This window comes from Trichomycterus rosablanca, chromosome 3 (genome assembly GCF_030014385.1).
Source record: "Trichomycterus rosablanca isolate fTriRos1 chromosome 3, fTriRos1.hap1, whole genome shotgun sequence".
Classification (NCBI taxonomy): Eukaryota; Metazoa; Chordata; class Actinopteri; order Siluriformes; family Trichomycteridae; genus Trichomycterus; species Trichomycterus rosablanca.
This window is the reverse complement of record NC_085990.1, coordinates 43,589,148-43,610,775: the sequence shown is the minus strand read 5'-3', so window position 1 is coordinate 43,610,775 and position 21,628 is coordinate 43,589,148. Positions and strand designations below refer to the sequence as shown.

Sequence of the window (21,628 nt, the reverse complement as noted above, 5' to 3'; positions counted from 1 at the left end):
GGTGTGCTGTGGTATCTGGCACCAAGATGTTGTCAGCAGATCCTTTAAGGCCTGTAAGTTGCAATGTGGGGCCTCCATGGATTGGACTTGTTAATCAGTGTTATTCACTTCACTGTAATGTGAAGTGTAAATGTGTCTGCTAAATGCTGCAAATGTAAAAAGGAACTTCTTTCTTGAATGGATTTCTCTAAGCCCTTTGTAATTTAATGCTTGCTTGACTGTATTTTCCTTTTAACAGGGTTATTCTTAAATAAATGCAGTCAAACTATCTTCATATGGAGACAGAAGTTATTGGAAATTGGTAATCATAATAATCACAATCAGTAAACAATTCTGACATGACAAAGTGTCCCATACAAGTGTATGCAAACTTATGACAGGTATGACAGGTTATGACTAGCGCTTTTTACAATGAACATTGTCTCAAAGCAACTTTACAGACTCCAGGACCAACAGACCAAAAACACCTGTTGAGCAAGCCGAGGGTGACGGTGGCAAGAAAAAACTCCCTTAAAATACAGGAAGAAACCTTAAGAGGAACCAGACTCTTCCCTCCTGGGCAGCCTGGAGGACAACTTAAATGAGCAGAATCCACACAAATCATACATACACAAAATTAAATTAAATGAAAAGTTATAACTAGCAAAATAATAATAATAATAATAATAATAATGGGTGGCACGATGGCTAAGTGGGTAGCACTGTCGCCTCACAGCAAGAAGGTCCTGGGTTCGATCCTCAGGCAGGGCGGTCCGGGTCCTATCTGTGCAGAGTTTGCATGTTCTCCCCGTGTAGGTGTGTGTGTATGTGTGTCTGCCCTGCAATGGACTGGCGCCCCGTCCAGGGTGTTACTGTGTGCCTTGCGCCCATTGAAAAGCTGGGATAGGCTCCAGCACCCCCCCCCCCCCCGCGACCCTGTTTGGATAAGCGGTTAAGAAAGTGAATGAATTAATAATAATAATAATAATAATGGAGTTCTTTATTATTCAGTCCAGTTTGTGATAAAGTCCGCAGTGAGTTCTTGACATTTTTTTTTGGTGCGAACATGCCAGGTTTCCGTCAGATCTAGCAGGAGCAGCGTTGTTGTCTCGACAACCTTGGGTGGATGAACAGATTTCCGTCAGAACCACCTCGGGGTAAAACAACAGAAGATGTAGTTAAAATGTGAAATCGTTAAGAGTAAAAAATCAGGTCTGCAGAGAGTAGCATTAGACTCCGGCACCCCTAATTATTACAGCATCACTAAAAGGGAAAGCGAGCAGGTAACATGAAGGATTTCACAGGACATCAAACCTGAGTGATCAGACATGAGAGGCAGAACGACACCAACCCAACATCACTGATTACCACAAGTTTCTATGACCTAGAACCCCCAAGCTCTGCGTCTTTGTCTATAGTCGAGGTGGGCAGCTCCGGTACTAGGGTTCAGAAATCAGGCACAGCCAGAAGCCAGCATGCAACACCAGAATCTGACAAACAGGAAAGCACCAGGACCAGAGCCACACACCCCTAGTTTGGAAAGCCTGAGTAAATAAATATGTTTTCAGTCTAGACTTGAACATTGAGACTGTGTCTGAATCCTGAACAGAGGCAGGAAGATTATTCCAAAGTTGTGGAGCTTTGTAAGAAAATGTTCTTCCACCAGCTGGGATCTTTTTAATTGTACACTTTTCAGCTAGCACTATTTATATGTGCAAAAAATAAGTGAGCCATGACACAGTAGATGACATTATAGAACCTTCTTCTCCAGCTATTTTAAACTGTCCCATAAAAGTATTAGCAAACCTATGAAAGGTCAGTTTCATACTGTAGCTAAAACATGAAAGGTCAATTTGCTCATTGTATACATGTGTGACTGACTTCCCATCAGTTTTAATATAATGTAGAGTAATCATTTAGTCAATCTGTCTCAATGAGATATGCTCGAGTGAGCTACAATGGCTTTTCACTGACACTGTTCTCAATTATCAAAGCATTGATTTGATTTGAGTGTTTTATAGTATAAGAATGTTCACGCAGAGGATCAGCGTACTGCTTGTTGATCTGTTTGGCATCATTTTATAAATTGCTTTTGTGGCAATTGAGGTGAAAAATAATGTGAGTGTGTGTATGTGTGTGTGTGTAGTGAGTGATGACTGGGCGGGAATGAGGACTGTAGTGCCGACAGCTTGGAAAACGATGTTCATTGGTGCAACCACCCTGCTAATCACACCTGACACGTAATAATAATAGATATCATATGTCTTTCATTCCATGTCTCTCTATTATAAATGTACACACTCTCTCTCTCTCTCTCTCTCTCTCTCTCTCTCGCTCTCTCTCTCACTCTTTCTCTTATCTCAAAATAAAAATAAAAAATAAAAATAAAAGAAACTCTATATTTATTGTTTGCTTAGGGACCCTAACATGTACAGGATTTAGCAACAATTGTGGTCAAATAACAATTTTATGCATCTCCCAATTTAGCATAGTCAATTTGTCTTCCGCTGCTGGGGATCCCTGATTGCAGTCGAGGTGGGTATATTGCTGCTCATGCCTTTTCCGAGCCGTGCACAGCCCTTAGCGGAACCCCTTTTCACCCATACACTCTACACAGATGCCTCTCTATCTGCTAATCAGGGTCCTTACACAGCATTTGAAGACCCACATCGTCCGGTCATCCCGCACTAGCAGAAATGTGTCGGCACTATCAATTATGCCCGCTGGATGGCGCCCAGCCGACCGGTGGCAACACCGAGTTACCAACAGAGGAGTTCAGTATCTCGGTGCTGGTGAGCTAGCGGAATATCCCGCTGCACCATCTGGGCGCAAGGTAATGGACTATTAATCAAAAGGTTGCTGATTGAATCCCCATTATCACCAGGATGCTACAGTTGCCCCCCTCCCTGAGCAAGGCCCTTAACCCTCAGGTGCTTAAACTGTATTCAGTGATAACTGTAAGTCACTTTGGATAAAAGCGTCTGCTAAATGGCGCAAATGTAAATGTTTTAATATTACTAGCCGAGAGCCCTAATGCGCCCGCCTGCATGATGGCTTTATTTTTTTATGTTTATATAGGTGAGATTAGGTTTTTAAGTGGAGGTTTGTTTCATTTGCAGTCTTTATATCTGCTTTCTAATACAACTTGTGTTTTAGGTACCATCTTTACCATCCCACCTTCAGAAGTGGCATGTCATCTTTGTGTAACCTATTGCCGAGACTGGTATGGCTTTCTGAGTGCACCTTTTACATGGGGTAAGATAACTATGTGACTACACTATGCACACACAAACATGTGAACCCTTTTAATTGTTAAGTGTATGTTTCAGCTACAGTTTTTGCAAAAATGTGTATACAATATATAAACTCTATTTCCAGAAATGTTTTATTTACATTTATAAAATATAGTAAAAAGAACAATCTGTGATTTGTTAATTCTTTTGAACGTCCATGATTTTGGAATGGGTAAGATGATCTGATACTTTTGAGAATGTCTCTAGCCTCAGTAAAGTCAGTGTTTATACTTCTACAATGCTAAAAATTCTAGGTAAAATTGGAGGGTTGCAAAAAGGAAACCACTACCTACACTGCCACACCAGGGCTCATGAATTTGACTGTCTGGGAATTTGATGAGGAAAATGTATGGACATTTGTTTGTGATTATAAGACAGTGACTTAAAAAGCAAGTTCATCTGTTGTTGTTATCTTATTAGTTGACAGGACTGACTTAATGAACCCAGTCTAGATGGTGTGGGACAAACCTGAAACAAACAGTTCATGCCTAATAACCAAGTGCTGTGAATTAAAATGATATTACAAAGATGAGTGGGCTTAAAATGTATTTATTGGTGCCAACAAATATTAAATTATAGAGAACATTTAGTTGTAGACATTTCTGATAACATTGATTTAACCAGTAATTAAGTTGGGGGCAATTATTTTTTACAGTGGTAAATAGGTGATAATTGTGTTGCTTAAATAAAAAAAATTATTTTCACTTTCTCAAATATTCCATATGCTTATTAATTTGAAATATGTATAATACATATTATATCCAACTGATATGCAATCAGGTTTTTCCTGTGTATTAGCCTATAGGCCCATGGCAATATAAAGCTTGCTTGATAGTATCACTCATGTTTCACCAGCATGTGATGTAGCTTATATCTGAGCATCCCTACATTATTAAATTAGAATAGCCTGACAATTTGTATTTTCTTCCTAACCCTAGCTCAAGACCACTGTTCCATGTATGTTTTACTCAATACAGTTCAACTAGCAGTATTTTTTATGTACGCAGAGAATCTTTAAGGTATAAGCAATAATAACTTTAACACAGTTAATGACATTATAGAACCTTCTTCTCCAGCTATGTCATAATCTTGCTTACACATTACACAATGCAATGCAATATATGAAGTAAATATACAATTATTTATTGTGTACAAAGAAGTGTGTGTTCTAACCATTCAGTCACAAAAAAGTACTACTGCAAAAACACTAAACTCCCTTACAAATGGACATCATACTTGAGCAATACTATGTTACTGGTAACAGCAAAGAATAAAGCAGTCAGGAAATATGACACAGACTGGAACCTTGCAGAACGAGAGTGAGGAAACTGGAACAAAATATTCAGATTTGTCTCTTCAAACAAAGATTAGAATTGTCCAGATTATGGTCACTCTGTGTTTATTTATGGATATAAAAACACTTCACTTACAAATACAAGTATGCTATAAAGAGTTGAAGGTAAAAGAGGAGAAGGATGGCCAACAACAAGATGGATGAATAATAATAATAATAATAATAATAATAATAATAATAATAATTGTCTAATTGCGTTCTAAAATGCTTTTTTCCAAAGTTACACTTATTAAAATTAAACATTTATTTATAGACATTTATAATCATTAAAATCTGAAGTATCATATTGTTTACTGCTTAATTATTAATCTTTACTGTGCTAAAACAGACATAAATGTACAATTATATTTAAATTCATCTGTCTGCATCAGCACATGGCATTAGCAAGTATTTTTTAAATCTCAATTGTCCTCTTTATTGCTAATTAAATAAGCATAGTGTCAAGTGTAAAAACTGCCAGCATACACAGTGCTATGTTTACCTAGTCATCCGGTCTGGCGCACATGGCAATATTGGCACAAGCCCGTGCCAGCATCCCAAATGTCTCACATTTCTGTCTGGCATGCCCTCATGCTCTGAGCTAATTATGCAGTTTCAGTCATTCCTGTACACACTCAACTTCTGCTGCATACCCACATCATGATCCAAAGAAAACAGCATGAGCATGTGGTCTGTAAGCCAACAAGTATGATTATGTGTGTATGTGTGTGTGTGTGTGTGTGTGTGTGTGTGTGTGTGTGGAGCATATGCACATGCTTCCTACTCACATACATTCATGCACACATTATAAAACAAACGATCATTTAGAATGTATAAATTGTACGTCTGTATATTTATAATGTCTGTCAGGTGAGACACAAGCTTAATCCCATATATCCTAATGTGTTTTAACTTCAGTAATTCAAACTCATTATAAGAATCTCTTGAAAGTAATTGCTGGGAAATCTGACATACTCAGTGTTAAATCCAGCACCACAAAATGGCATAATGGCAAAGGTAAAATTGTGCAGGTGACATGGTAAAAAAATACAAAATAAATCTTGGTTTATTAGTAAACCAATATTAATTAAAAATAATAATATTTTTGTTGGTTCCCCATTTCCCCATTAACAACACAGGATATTTCTAGTTAATTGTGATCAATTAGCCAAAGTTAGTTAGAAGTCAAAGTTAGTTAAGGATAGTTTATGTAAATTCCCTGTTCATTAGGTTATGAATGTACGTATGCAAAAAACAAACATTAAACTCCCTAAACATGTTTTCTACAAATGGACATCAATCCTGAACAATATTATGTTATTTGTAACAGCAAAGAATCTGGCAATGAGGAAATATGACACAGACTGGCACCTTGCATAACAAGAGTGGAGGAACTGAAACAAAATATTCAGATTAATATGAATGTACATGGTAAAAATTAAAATGACATAAATTAATTCTATGCCATAATTGTTATTCTGTTGTTAATTTAATCAATTGTCAGAATAGGTAGTTACAGGTTACCCTGGAGGAAACCCACACAGACACGCTGAAAAACTCGCAAACCTGGATATCAAACACAGGACGTTTTCACTGTGTGGCTACAGTGCTACCCTCCAAACCACTGTGTCACCCAAATTCACTCACCCACTGCCACTCACTTTCTTAACCGCTTATCCAATTAGGGTCGCCAGGGGGTGCTGGAGCCTATCCCAGCTTTTCAATGGGCGCAAGGCACACAGTATAACACCCTGGACAGGGCGCTAGTCCATCGCAGGGCAGACACACACACACATTCACCTATTGGGCAATTTAGTGTCTCCAGTTAACCACACTGCATGTTTTTGGACTGTGGGAGAAAACCAGAGCTCCCAGAGGAAACTTACGCAGACACGGGGAGAACATGCGAACTCCGCACAGAAAGGACCTGGAGATCGAACCCAGGACCTTCTTGCTGTGAGGCAATAGTGCTACCCACCAAGCCACCGTGCCACACCCAAATTCAATTAATCAATAGTATTTTGGTAACAAAGACAGGGAGGAAAAAACATCATACTAATTCATTAACCTATTATTTGGTTGAGCTTACTTTGAGTCTAAATACTTAATACTAAATAAAAATCAGCTTTATTTAAATAATCTTTTTTTGGGCCTTATCTACTCCTTGGTTGACGCATGTTAAACTCAAAAATACTGGTAGAGGTGCATCATTCTGTGATCATCTTAACTGTTTGGTAGAGGTTTATTAAAAAATCTGTGTGCACTAGTAAACAAAATATTAATTGTTTGTTGTTGGTATAGTCCCAAGAAATTAAGAAATGCAAATAAATTTGTTTTAACATTATTTTCTTGGTGAGACCATTAAAGGGTTAATTTTCCCAAATGTCATATGTGTTATATAATATATCTGAGGTAAAAAAAAAAACTGAAATGGGTAATTTAGACCCAAATAGAACATGACAGTTTAACTGCCCTTGAAAATACACTGTACACCTACACCAGTCAAATAAACACATGCACTCTCTATTTCAATCTTTCTGTAGAAGTGGATCAGGTCTCTGGACTCACACACACACACACACACACACGGACACACTTACACACACCCTTACCAAAATAGAGAGGAGTAGAAACTGCTCCCTCCCTGATGAAAGGGCCCCTGTGATCAGTAAGACAACAAAGGGTCTAGCCGTCTGTGTTCGCAAGAGCTTTTCCTTTCTTCTCTCCTTCCCACTCCTCCATCTCCTCTCCTTTTTTTCTCAGATTCTCCTCTCTCTCCATCTCTCTCTTTCACCCTCTCTATCTCTCCATGCCCGATGCCACTCTCTGGCTCGGCCTGCACAGGTCTTTGTTAGGCAGCTGATACAATCAGGCCAGTGGAATTAAAAATCAGCGAGCGTCCTTGTCGAAGGCACCCAGGATGTTGCACTTTGATGTCTCCTCTCACATTTGAAATTCATATGTTGTCACACTTCAATTTATTGGACTTTTTTTTTCTTTCATTCTAGGATTGTGATTGCAGTCATGTAATATTTAGGCGAGAACACGTTGTGCGGGAAGTTCTTACCTGCGTGATTTATTCATTTTTGCACATTTGTACATCATTAAGAGGAATGAAAAAAAGTAATGAATCATTTAATTTTCTGTAACTGGAGGATGCCTGCTGGGGCTGTTAGGTCTTACAGAGACAGGAGAGGATGTGGCAGATCAGAATGAGAAGGAAATAAAAAATGACATTTTTAAAAGTAATCGAACCAAACCAAAAGAAGACTTCATTCTTACAGTCAGAGTTAAAAGTGACAATTGTAGTTACTAACAGAAGAGATTTGTGTACAGTTAACTAAGTCAATTCTGATTTCAGTGCTGCCATAACCTCATAAAAACTTTTGACTTGTGACCAACTTGAAAAAACAAAACAAAAACAAAAACTACTCATGAACCCAAAGTCTTATTATTATTGTTATTATTATTATTATTATTGTTATTATTATTATCGTTTTGTTATTATTGTTTTGTTATTATGATTGTTATTATTATTATTATTGTTGTGTTATTATTGTTTTATTATTATTATTATTATTGTTTTATTATTATTATTATTATTGTTATTATTATTATTATTGTTGTTTTTGTTATTATTGTTTTGTTATTATTATTATTATTGTTATTTATTATTATTAATATTATTATTGCTTTATTTTATGACATTCTAGTGTGCTCTTTGTGCCATCCCAGACCACAAAACTGATAGAAGGAACTCTGAAAATTGGAAAAATTGGTTTTATTTTGCAGTTATATACTTTAACACCATCAACCATTTTTGAAATAAATCCATAACATTTTAAATACCTCTGCAAGAGATTCTTTTCTTTGTCCAACCACAACTGTTTTTGTTTTGATTTGCCCAGCTAAAACAGTCTAAATTGGTTGCCAAATGCATCTCCAAAGCCTTCACTTGCTTTATTAGTGGGTTTTTCAGGGCTTTTTTTTATTACACAGTTTACATTGGTTTCTTTCCCACCTTCCTTTGAGACAGTGTCATTGAACTCTTTTAAAAAAGTACTTTTAAAAGAGTAAAAATGTAATTTAAGAATTGGTGTTATGGTATGGGGCTGTGTCAGTGCCCTTGGCAAAGGTCATTTACACTTCTGTGATGGCAGCATTAATGCAGAAAAGTACATCGAGATCTTGGAGCAACATGTGCTGCCTTCAAGACGTCATCTTTTCCAGGGACGTCCATGCATTTTTTCAACAACACAATGCAAAACCACATGCTGCACACATTACAAAAGCATGGCTGGGGAAGAAGAGGGTACGGGTACTGGACTGGCCTGCCTGCAGTCCTGACCTGTCCCCAATAGAAAATATGTGGAGAATTTTGAAAGGAAAAATGCTACAATGACGACCCCGTACTGTTGTACAGTACATCTTAAGATGTGTTTGCAGGAAGAATGGGAAGAAATAAAAGCTGAAACACTAAATCACTTCGTATCCTCGGTGCCAAAACATCTTTTAAGTGTGGTGAAAAGGAATGGCAACATTACAAAGTGGTAAATGCTTTACTGTCCCAACTTTTTTTGTAATGTGTTGCAGGCCTGAAATGCAGGAATGGATGTTTATTAACAAATAAAATGAAGTTGAGCAGATAAAACATGAAATATCTCAGGTTCACACTGTCTACAATAAAATAAAAGTCAAAAGTAAATGTAAGGAACACTGCATTTTTATTTTATTTGCATTTTCCACACTGTCCCAACTTTTTCCGATTTGGGGTTGTAGTAGTAAGAAAAATTTTGACTGCCTACATGGAAATGTTTCCAGAATTCAACACTACTCACAGTCCCAAAGCATAATTCACCAATTAAAGGAATCACTGAACCCATGTTATTACAAACGTCACGCTTAGCTAGCTAGTTAGTAAAGTTAATAGTTAAAGAGGTCAAAACAAGATCATATTAAACACTACTTGCTGTCACACTATGCTGTATATTCAAATGATAAAAATACCCATGTGACGTCATGGTAAGAGCCACGCTGCTTCTAAGTTCTGGGTGTTTAAATCACAGCCTGGTCTTAAAACTACAGAAGACTCATGACAAAATGTGAACCTAGCTGTTGGGGGAAACATATAGTTGCACATCTAGTGCTGGTCCCAAGGCCAGATAAATTAGAAGGCTTGAGTCAGGAATGGCATCCAGCATAAAAACTGTGCCAAATCAATCTGATCTGTTGTGTTGAGTTCTAACAAGAGTTGCCAAAAGAAATCATTCATTTATTAAAATAAACATTTTAAAAAGCTCTTTGTTAAAGTTAACTGTTTTTTTTAATGCATTTTCTCCTGATTTAGCATAGTCAATTTGTCTTCCGCTGCTGGGGGATCCCTGATTACAGTCAAAGTGGGTATATTGCTGCTCACGCTTCCTTAGCGGAACCCTTTTTCACCCGTTCATTCTGCACAGGCGGCTCTATATTTGCTAATCAGGGTCCTTACACAGCATTTGAAAACCACACCCACATAGTCCGAAGTGTCTGCTGCAGGCACTGCCAATTATGTCTGCTAGATGGCGCCCAGTCGACCGGTGGCAACACCGAGTTTCACACCGAGGAGCTCAGAATCTCGGCGCTGGTGTGCTAGCAGAATATCCTAAAGGAAACTGATTTGATGACTTTGATTGTAGTGCATGACAGGAGTTGTATTTCTTTCCTCTATAATATATAGATAATATCTTTTTTTATTGCATTAGAATAAAAAGTGTGATGTGATACTACATCTGTAGCTGTTTGGTTTAGTTGAATAAATACATAATATATAATAGAGGCATGTGCAACCTTAGAATAAATGGGCACCCCTTATATACACAGAGGAAGAAAATACTTAAATGTGCCTTTAAAAATTAATGCATGAACGCCAGCAAACTCTGGTTGCGCTTCCAAATTTTAAAATCACGTAGATAATAATTAGCAAGTACATTCCTAGTAACAACCAGTCACAGTTTTGGCCTGTTCCTCCCAAAACAGAAGGGGTACATCCCCCAGCTGTAGTGACCTCCCCAGACAGATACAGATGGGCTTTATACTGGGGCTTGGTGGATACTAGGGGGATGGTTAGACACCCCAACAGTACTATAAACCTCTTCTATGCCATTAATCTCACAATGTGAGCCCATCTTCTTTTGGTTTTCACTCCCTCAGGTGACAGCAGTGCACCCCTTCATGCTCCCTGCCCTCTCTTTTTCGTTTACCCTGCGCTCTGTTCATGTCTCCGTCGTTTCTCCTGCCTTCCCACTTCTCCATTTCTGATAAATGGGTTTTAATAACAGCTGACAGGGTGATGAAATTAAAAGCAGGTCCCGTGGCCTGCCATTGCTCAGGCTGCTCGATTAGAGTTCATATTTCAATATTGACTTTCTCAAAATAGAGACAAGTGTCTTACATTACTGTTATGCTGATATTATTGGACTCATCATTGCTCTGCTTGATTGCTGATGTTAAAGCCATTGTCCCAGAACATATTAGAAGATGCACAGTGTTTTGTTAGCCCTGTCAAGTGACGCTATAAAATATGCTTTCCTCTGTTCTATTAGCTGGTATTACCTAGATTTCCCATGTTGCCTCATTAAAGGCTTGCATCACAGTGTATGGGTGAGGGGTACAAAAGAAGTGAGGAAAAAAAAGCAAATGTGGGTCTTTCTCAGGGAAACGTCCCATAAGGACTAACTGACGCTGTCCAAAGCTACAAGCTCTCCATATTCAGAAAAAAAGACCTTTGTTTTGCTGGATTATGAAGAGCTTAATCCCTTCAAATGTATAATCTGCCTGCTTTTGTGATGCTGGAGTCTGAAAAGGGGGGTACTGGGTCTAGGCCGAGCTTGCTCTTTGGGAGTGACAGTGCCTCGATGGACTCTTGGCTAGTTTTCACAATAAAAAGACTGATATGCATGAACATTTGTTATATATTTTTTCTACAACCCCAAATCAGAAAAAGTTGGGACAGTATAGAAAATGCAAATAAAATAAAATAAGCAAAGATGATCAGAGGATCTCCAGTTTGTCAACAAATGTGTGAAAAAATGATTGAAATGTTTGAAAACAATGTAGCTCAAAGAAAGATTGGAAGGGATTTGCATGTTTCTCCCTCTACAGTGCATAATATCATTAAACCATTCAAGGAATCAGGAGGAATTTCAGTGCGTAAAGGCCAAGAGTGCAAGCTTAAGCTGAACGCCCGTGATCTTCGATCCCTCAGACAGCACTGCATCAAGAACCACCACTCAACAATAGCTGATATAACCACATGGGTGAGGGATTACTTTGGCAAACCTTTGTTAAGCACTACAATACAGAGTTACATGCACACACAAATGCCACTTACAACTTTACTGTGCAAGAAAGAAGCCTTATGTTAACCATGTCCAGAAACTGCGTCGACTTCTCTGGGCTCGAAAACATCTAGGATGGACCATCACACAGTGGAAATGTGTTTTGTGGTCAGATGAATCAGCATTTCAGTTGTTTTTTTGGAAAAAATGTACACCGCGTGCTCCGAACCAAAGACGAAAAGGACCATCCAGACTGTTATCAGCAACAAGTCCAAAAGCCAGGGTCTGTTATGGTATGGGGGTGTGTCAGTGCTCTTGACTACTTTGAGATCTTGGAGCAACATATGCTGCCTTCAAGACGTCATCTTTTCCAGGAACGTCCATGCATTTTTCAACAAGACAATGCAAAACCACACGCTGCACACATTACAAAGGCAAGGCTGAGGAAGAAGAGGGTACGGGTACTGGACTGGCCTGCCTGCAGTCCTGACCTGTCCCCAATAGAGAATGTGTGGAGGAAAAATGTACTGAGACAAAATAAAAGCTGAAACACTAAATCACTTGGTCTCCTCGGTGCCAAAACGTCTTTTAAGTGTGGTGAAAAGGAATGGCAACATTACAAAGTGCAAAATTCTTTACTGTCCCAACATTTTTTTGGAATGTGTTGCAGGCCTGAAATGCAAGAATGGATGTTTATTAATAAATGAAAAGAAGTTGAGCAGATAAAACATGAAATATCTCAGGTTCATCCTGTCTGCAATCAAATAAAAGTTAAAGGAAATGTAAGAAATTCTGTGTTTTTTTTGTATTATTTGCATTTTCCATACTGTCCCAACTTTTTCTGATTTGGGGTTGTAAATAACTGAATATTTTTAGTAAAGGTGGAGTAGTCAGCTTGCAACAGTTATTGAGCCATGGCTTGTTTATGAAAATATTTAGCAATATTAAGGGCTTTAACCCTTTATCACTCATGGAATCATTTTAAACACAGTAATGTCAGATGTTCTTCTAGCTTGTAGCAATTGCAAAATATGTAAAACTATTTTTTTGCAGCTGGGCCACGGGGCACAATGCAGTAACACATCCGGACAGGAGGCCAATCCATCATCGGGCCCCGAGCATTTCCAGACAAATCCAATGATGTCTGTATGTACGTAGATGTTCCACTGACTGGGGATTTGAACACTATAATAGTATTAAAATCTATAATTAGTAATCACTATTATTCATATAGTCATGACTTCTGTCCTGACTTCTGTCCCACCCATGTGCGGACACTCAACTTGATTGCTAGGCTGGATGCCCTACCTGACACAAACCTCCTTATTTTATCTGGACTTCGGACCAGCACTGACAGTGCACTTACAATCAAAGTGACTAAATCTCAAACACAGATGTTTGAAGACACACAAGTTATGTTCTAATTTGCAGCATATTAACAGTGATACAATATTTCATAATAGCATAAAACAATGGCAGACTTCAAGTAATGCAAAATAGTAGAAAACTGCAGGAGGGAATGTACACCACCATACATTTTCATTTACATTTTCAGCATTTAGCAGACGCTCTTATCCAGAGCGACTTACAGAAGTGCTTCCAAGGTGAACATTTCATTTCTCAAGTTTAGGTAAACAACAGTCGAAGAACACAAATCTGCTAAAACCTGTTAGAACCAAAGTGTTTTTTTATTTTTATTTTTTTTTGGAAATGGAAAAGGATGGAACAAGATGTTAGTAAATACAGGGGTTGGACAAAATAACTGAAACACCTGTCATTTTAGTGTGGGAGGTTTCATGGCTAAATTGGACCAGTCTGGTGGCCAATCTTCATTAATTGCACATTGCACCAGTAAGAGCAGAGTGTGAAGGTTCAATTAGCAGGGTAAGAGCACAGTTTTGCTCAAAATATTGCAATGCACACAACATTATGGGTGACATACCAGAGTTCAAAAGAGGACAAATTGTTGGTGCACGTCTTGCTGGCGCATCTGTGACCAAGACAGCAAGTCTTTGTGATGTATCAAGAGCCACGGTATCCAGGGTAATGTCAGCATACCACCAAGAAGGACAAACCACATCCAACAGGATTAACTGTGGACGCAAGAGGGAGCTGTCTGAAAGGGATGTTCGGGTGCTAACCCGGATTGTATCCAAAAAACATAAAACCACGGCTGCCCAAATCACGGCAGAATTAAATGTGCACCTCAACTCTCCTGTTTCCACCAGAACTGTCCGTCGGGAGCTCCACAGGGTCGATATACACGGCCGGACTGCTATAGCCAAACCTTTGGTCACTCGTGCCAATGCCAAAAGTCGGTTTCAATGGTGCAAGGAGCGCAAATCTTGGGCTGTGGACAATGTGAAACATGTATTGTTCTCTGATGAGTCCACCTTTACTGTTTTCCCCACATCCGGAAGAGTTACGGTGTGGAGAAGCCCCAAAGAAGCGTACCACCCAGACTGTTGCATGCCCAGAGTGAAGCATGGGGGTGGATCAGTGATGGTTTGGGCTGCCATATCATGGCATTCCCTTGGCCCAATACTTGCTAGATGGGCACGTCACTGCCAAGGACTACCGAACCATTCTGGAGGACCATGTGCATCCAATGGCGGTGCCGTGTATCAGGATGACAATGCACCAATACACACAGCAAGACTGGTGAAAGATTGGTTTGATGAACATGAAAGTGAAGTTGAACATCTCCCATGGCCTGCACAGTCACCAGATCTAAATATTATTGAGCCACTTTGGGGTGTTTTGGAGAAGCGAGTCAGGAAACGTTTTCCTCCACCAGCATCACGTAGTGACCTGGCCACTATCCTGCAAGAAGAATGGCTTAAAATCCCTCTGACCACTGTGCAGGACTTGTATATGTCATTTCCAAGACGAATTGACGCTGTATTGGCCGCAAAAGGAGGCCCTACACCATACTAATAAATTATTGTGGTCTAAAACCAGGTGTTTCAGTTATTTTGTCCAACCCCTGTAAGTACAAGTCAGCTTAAGTGCTTTACAAAAAGGTGGGTATACAACTAAATAGTACACTGATCAGCCATAACATTAAAACCACCTTCTTGTTTCTACACTCACTGTCAATTTGATCAGCTTCACTTACCATATAGAAGCACTTTGAAGTTCTACAATTACTAACTGTAGTCTATCTATTTCCCTACATACTTTTTTTAGCCTGCTTTCACCCTGTTCTTTAATGGTCAGGACCACTACAGAGCCGGTATTATTTAGGTGGTGGATCATTCTCAGCACTGCAGTGACACTGACATGATCATGGTGTGTTATGCCTAGTTCACACTACACGATTTATGCCCTGATTTTCGCTCGGCGACCGGTCGGCGATTGATTTTCCGGGTCGGGAGCAACTCAGCGTTTGCTCGGCGATCAAAACTCGGCTCTCAGTCGCTAAGTCTGAACTATTCAACAACTCGACCCGACCGGCTCGCCGAGTGCTCGGCGACTGGATTGAGTTTTCTAGCACGCCAGATATTTGATCTCAGACGGGCAACTGGGAATGAGTGACATGTCGAACAGCCAATGAGAACACAGGATACAGCGTGAGGGGAAATGCAAAAGAGGACAGGGGACAGGGGCTTAATTAATATAGTTTATATCAGGATACACCGACACACACACGTTTTACAGTATTTCTGATTTGATCGTCCTCTACAAAACATAATACCCACGCATTGCAAAACTTACTACAGAACAAGCCATATACTGTTCGTGTTGCCAAATCCACTCAGATTCATTTATTTTTCCTCCTTGATATTACGCTGCACATCAGCGCACAAACCCCTTGATCTCTCGCTACTTGTTGACGTTAATTTTTTTGGACGTGGTATATCATTAAACTTCTCGTCACTTCTCACGTGTGTTTTTGTAAAAAAAAAAAAAAAGAAAGAAAGAAAAAAAGGGAGCCCAGAGAAGCTCGCCTGCGATTCCAGTTGGTGATGGATCGTGTAGTGTGAAACCCCCTATCGCCGATCAGTCGTGTAGTGTGAAATATACACCGACTGAAAGACTCCCGAGTGCAGGAGATTCAGTCGTATAGTGTGAACTGTACAGCGACCTGACGACTTGGAAAGTCGTGTGAACTTGGCATTAGTGTGTGTTGTGCTGGTATGCGTGGATCAGACACAGCAGCACTGCTGGAGTTTTTAAATACCGTGTCCACTCACTGTCCACTCTATTCGACACTCCTACCTGGTTGGTCCACCTTGTAGATGTAAAGTCAGAGATGATTGCTCATCTATTGCTGCTGTTTGAGTTGGTCATCTTGTAGACCTTCATCAGTGGTCACAGGACGCTGCCCATGGGCGCTGTTGGCTGGACATATTCTTGGTTGGACCTACTCTGTAGTGGTCCTGGGAGAGTCCTGACCATTGAAGAACAGCATGAAAGGGGGCTAACAAAGCATGCAGAGTATCAGATGGACTACAGTCAGTAATTGTAGAACTACAAAGTGCTTTTATATGATAAGTGGAGCTGGTAAAATGGACAGTGAGTGTAGAAACAAGGAGGTGGTTTTAATGTTATGGCTGATTTGTGTATTTTAGAATTAAAAAAATTCATGTTTAAGTACTGTTTTAATTATTAAATTATATTTTGATGGTTACAGGTAATAAGCTTTTAAGTTAACTCTAAGTTAAGATATTGAATTTTTCCATGTTTAAGAATGAAGTGGGTGTGAGTGTAAAACTATGTGCATTGTTTGCGGTCCTGTGGTAAATTTATTGGCTGTTGATGACACAACATTGGACAGGTTCCACATCATGTGACAACTATTTCAGGCGACAACATTTAACAAAGCTTTTAATAGTATGACACTCCTTCTTAAAACCTGTTTAAAGTACTGGCTAAAATGTTGCATTGTGTCGATTCACATGTGATGTCTTCATACTACACAAATTTTAAGTGTGTAGGTTATATATTAAGGACACCTGCACTCCTTTTCTCTCCCTTATGCATTACCAGAGTTATCAGTTTAGTTTCACATAGTCTGTCAGAATGCTCTTAAAAAGTAGTATTGGTATTAGGCACTGGAAACATTGAGTAAAGTAAAAATAGCCAAATATTGGAAGCCAATTAATTCTGCTTAATGGTTCTGCCAATTGTGGAACACATAAGATGCATTGTGTGATCTTTTCCTGTGTACCAATTTGCTAATGGTTTATGTTGGCATGTATCCCATTTGGCCCATGTTATCCCCGTTTGTGTTTCCTTGCCAATTGGCACAAACCAGAGCTCTGAGTTCATTCATGTGCATCATTGCCATAGGTTTAAATTTTATTTTCACACATTTTCTTTCTCTGTCCATATATATATATATAACCACACAGTGCTGTGGAATGGTCAGGACCACTACAGAGCAGGTATTATTTGGGTGGTGGATCATTCTCAGCACTGCAGTGACACTGACATGGTGGTGGTGTGTTAGTGTGTGTTGTGCTGGTATGAGTGGATAAGACACAGCAGCACTGATGGAGTTTTTAAACACATCACTGTCACTGCTGGACTGAGAATAGTCCACCAACCAAAAATATATCCAGCCAACAGCGCCCCGTAGGCAGCGTCCTGTGACCACTGATGAAGCTCTATAAGATGACCAACTCAAACAGCAGCAATTGATGAGCGATCGTCTCTGACTTTATATCTACAAGGTGGACCAACTAGGTAGAAGTGTCTAATAGAGTGGACAGTGAGTGGACACAGTATTTAAAAACTCCAGCAACACTACCTATCATATTGAGCACAGGACTGTTTTTGCATTCATTAAATGATTTTTGATCATGATATCACATAGTAACATTGTCCTGGTGTTTTGTTTGGTGTTTTTTAATTATATATATATTTTAACAAAGATGTGCTTTTACAATTTAGTGTTTTGCAATTCGTTCAGCTCTTAATATATCACATACAAACACAATCCCTTAACCAATGTTTTCTTCTTTTTCCTTGAAAAAGTCCTTGTGTAAAATTTGCTATTTAATTTTATAATGATTGCCATATTTTCACTAAATGCTTTCAGAACTGCATTTGTGCTCTAAAGCCACGATTGCTTACAGCAATATAAAATTTTGACCAGCCTTTTTACAGCAAGAAGTCAGTTCTGCCTAGCAACATAACTCAGTGTGCACAAGGGAAGTGTTGACTGGCTCAAGAATGTAGATTGCCACCCACCAAAAGTGTTTACTTACTGGCAGAGATGTAGAATCATGTGATAAATGTCATGTCTTTCCCAATTTATTTAAATAAGAAAATAATGTAAATTGACTCATAAAGCACATTGTATAAATTGTACACTGATTAGCCATAACAGTAAAACCACCTCCTTGTTTCTACACACACTGTCCATTTTATCAGCTCCATTTGCCATATAAAAGCATTTTGTAGATCTACAATTACTGACTGTAGTCCATCTGTTTCTCTACATACTTTTTGTACCTGCTTTCATGCTGTTCTTCAATGGTCAGGACCCCCACAGAACCACCACAGAGCAGGTATTATTTAGGTGGTGGATCATTCTCAGCACTGCAGTGACAATGACATGGTGGTGGTGTGTTAGTGTGTGTTGTGCTGGTATGAGTGGATCAGACACAGCAGCGCTGCTGGAGTTTTTAAATACCATGTCCACTCACTGTCCACTCTATTAGACACTCCTACCTAGTTGGTCCTCCTTGTAGATGTAAAGTCAAAGATAATTGCTCATCTATTTCTGCTGTTTGAGTTGGTCATCTTCTAAACCTTCATCAAGCACTGGATATTTTTGGTTGATGGACTATTCTCAGTCCAGCAGTGACAGTGAGGTGTTTAAAAACTCCAGCAGTGCTGCTGTGTCTTATCCACTCATGCCAGCACAACACACACACCAACACACCACCACCATGTCATTGTCACTGCAGTGCTGAGAATGATCCACCACCCAAATAATACCTGCTCTGTGGTGGTCCTGGGAGAGTCCTGACCATTGAAGAACAGCATGAAAGAGGGGCAAACAAAGCACACAGAGAAACAGATGGACTACAGTCAGTAATTGTAGAACTACAAAGTGTTTCTATAAAATAAGTGGAGCTGATAAAATAGACAGTGAGTGTAGAAACAAGGAGGTGCTTTTAATGGTGTGGCTGATCAGTGTATATTTATACTTGTAAAAATTGTTACTTACACAACCAATTAGTTTAACTTTATTCATTTTGTTCATATTTAAGCTTCTATTTAAAATGTAGCATTTAGTTTGAGTCAGATTTTCTCAGTGATGTGAGAAACAACTAAAACCATGAAATAAAGTATAACCATGTAAATGCATCATAAGTGACTGGTTTTAAATAGATGACTCAGTGTAGCATTGGCACAGATAGTACATATTTTTTCCCAGGCACTGTTTTTGTCCATGATAGTCTTTGAAGCTTTTCCTTCTCCTGAGTGAGGAAGGACAATAGCTTTTATCTTTTTCAGGTCCATGATTCTGAAGATTCAGAGAGCAAGAGCCTTTAGATTTAAAGAGCCTTCAAACTTTTTTTCTTAAAAGGACTAAAAGCCTGAATCCACATTGGCTCTGTTTCATCGACTATTTTGTGAAGCTATTTGTTTTGATATTCTCAGCTGAATGGTCTTGGAATTTTAGCTTTGTAAAAGGACACCAAGAAATGGTGCAATCAAAGTAAAGAGTCTGAGATGTGTAGCATTTTCACAAGAATAGCAAACTAGAAGAGGTAGGCTATTGGACCAGATAGATCTGTGCACTGTAAGTTAGAATTACCACTTTTCCACATGGAAAGATCAAACCTGCAGGAACTGGATTGTATTTTTATAGTCTTTCTGGAAAACACAGTAATCTCCAACAAGATTATGTTTGAGGAAAGTCATTGTTTTCACCAGCATGAAAACAAACTGCCCACACGTTCTAAACCTGGAAGGACTTAGCCAGTACCATAAGCAAAATAATTCCAAATTGTAGTTAAAACACATTTTAATGTAAATGTTTAAGAAATAAGACTACCCTATAATTTTGTATAATTTAATGGAGTATTAATTTATTGATCGCCAAAAGGAAATTGCAGTGTTACAGCAGTAATTTACATACATCACAAACATCACACACACACACACACACATATGTGCAAAAATTGACGTGGTATTTTTTAATTTAATAAGTGTAATTTATTTAATTAAAGAATAAAAATACAATTAAATGTAAATGAAGTGATATATATATATATATATATATATATATATATATATATACAGTATATATATGTGTGTGTTTTTAAAAATGTCCTGATATATTTTTTTCCAGTTCAGAGAAAAAGATAGAAAGTCTGGTCATACAACATAAGCCTTGCAATTGACAAAAAATGTTGGTACTTGCTACAAATAAGGCTACATCCCATAATACATAGCAATGTACTAAATAGTATGCAAAATCAGTCCACCACCAGTGGTGTCTTTTACATAACAATTTTAAGCAGTTAATAGCTGCAAAATGTAGCACAAAGGTAAACAGTGTAGTTCCATGTAGCTTATTGCCAAAGCACTGTCTGCATCAGCATTAGCATTGTAGTTAACATTAAGTTTACAACTAAAATGTTGTTATAGCCAGCATAAGCTGTGCAGCTTAAATGTGTTGGTTGCTAAAGTATTGTTTAAACAAGTATAAACAGTGTAGCTTAAGTGTGTTTGTTAAAGTGTTGTTAAACAAGTATTAGCATTGTAGCTTGAATGTGTCTGTTGCTAAAGTATTATTAAACAAGTATTAGCATTGTAGCTTGAATGTGTTTGTTGCTAAAGTGTTGTTAAACAAGTATTAGCATTGTAGCTTGAATGTGTCTATTGCTAAAGTATTGTTAAAACAAGCATTAGCAATGTAGCTTAAGCTTGTTGCTAAAATATTGTTAACACAAGTACTAGCAGTGTAGCTTAAGTGTGTTGGTTGCTAAAGTATTGTTAACAAGCATGCAGAGAAACAGATGGGCTACAGTCAGTAATTGTAGAACTACAAAGTGCTTCTGTATGGTAAGTGGAGCTGATAAAATGGACAGTGATTGTAGAATCAAAGAGGTGGTTTTAATGTTATGGCTGATCGGTATATACAGTCTCAATTATAGGCTTTATAATGCTAAATGCTAAACATGTAAATCAATTTAGAGCTAAGGGCCTTGCTTAGGGGCCCAAGAGTGGCAACTTGGCAGTGGTGGGACTTGAACCAGCAACCTTTTGATTACAAGTCCAGTAGCTTAACTGCTAACCTACCACTGCTATTCAGTCAATAATTAAATATTCAAAGATATAAAAAAATATCAAAAATGTAAAGAAACTATAAAACATTAATGTTTTCAAGTGATCTCATTTGATTTAGGTATAATGGCACAACAGGATAAACAACAAAAGTGAGGGAATTGAATGCATATAATCAAAGCCTTAAAGACTTTATTATTTCAGAATGAAGGCATAAAATTTAACGTTCCTCATAAAATGTTTAACATCTTTATATGCATGATGTTACATCAGTGGTGTTCTGTGTCTCAGGACCAACAGTAGTTCTTCGGGTTCATAACAGAGGTTTGTTTACAGATATATTTTATGCAAATAAAATTAAGTTAAGCGTTAGCCCAGAATGCTGTAGCCTATTGGTGGGTAAGTATTATGGGCCACATATTAAACAATATTGTATGAGGACTCTTTGTGCC

General features: G+C 38.4%; 1 long non-coding RNA gene across 1 annotated transcript in view; it reads left to right on the top strand.

Annotated features, from left to right (window-relative positions):
* LOC134310532 (uncharacterized) overlaps positions 1 to 21,628 on the top strand; it is a 47,428-nt gene that overhangs the window by 20,629 nt on the left and 5,171 nt on the right. Inside the window, exon 3 of the long non-coding RNA XR_010011319.1 lies at positions 3,136 to 3,234. This is a non-coding gene — a long non-coding RNA (uncharacterized LOC134310532). The remainder of the gene's footprint in view (positions 1 to 3,135; positions 3,235 to 21,628) is intronic.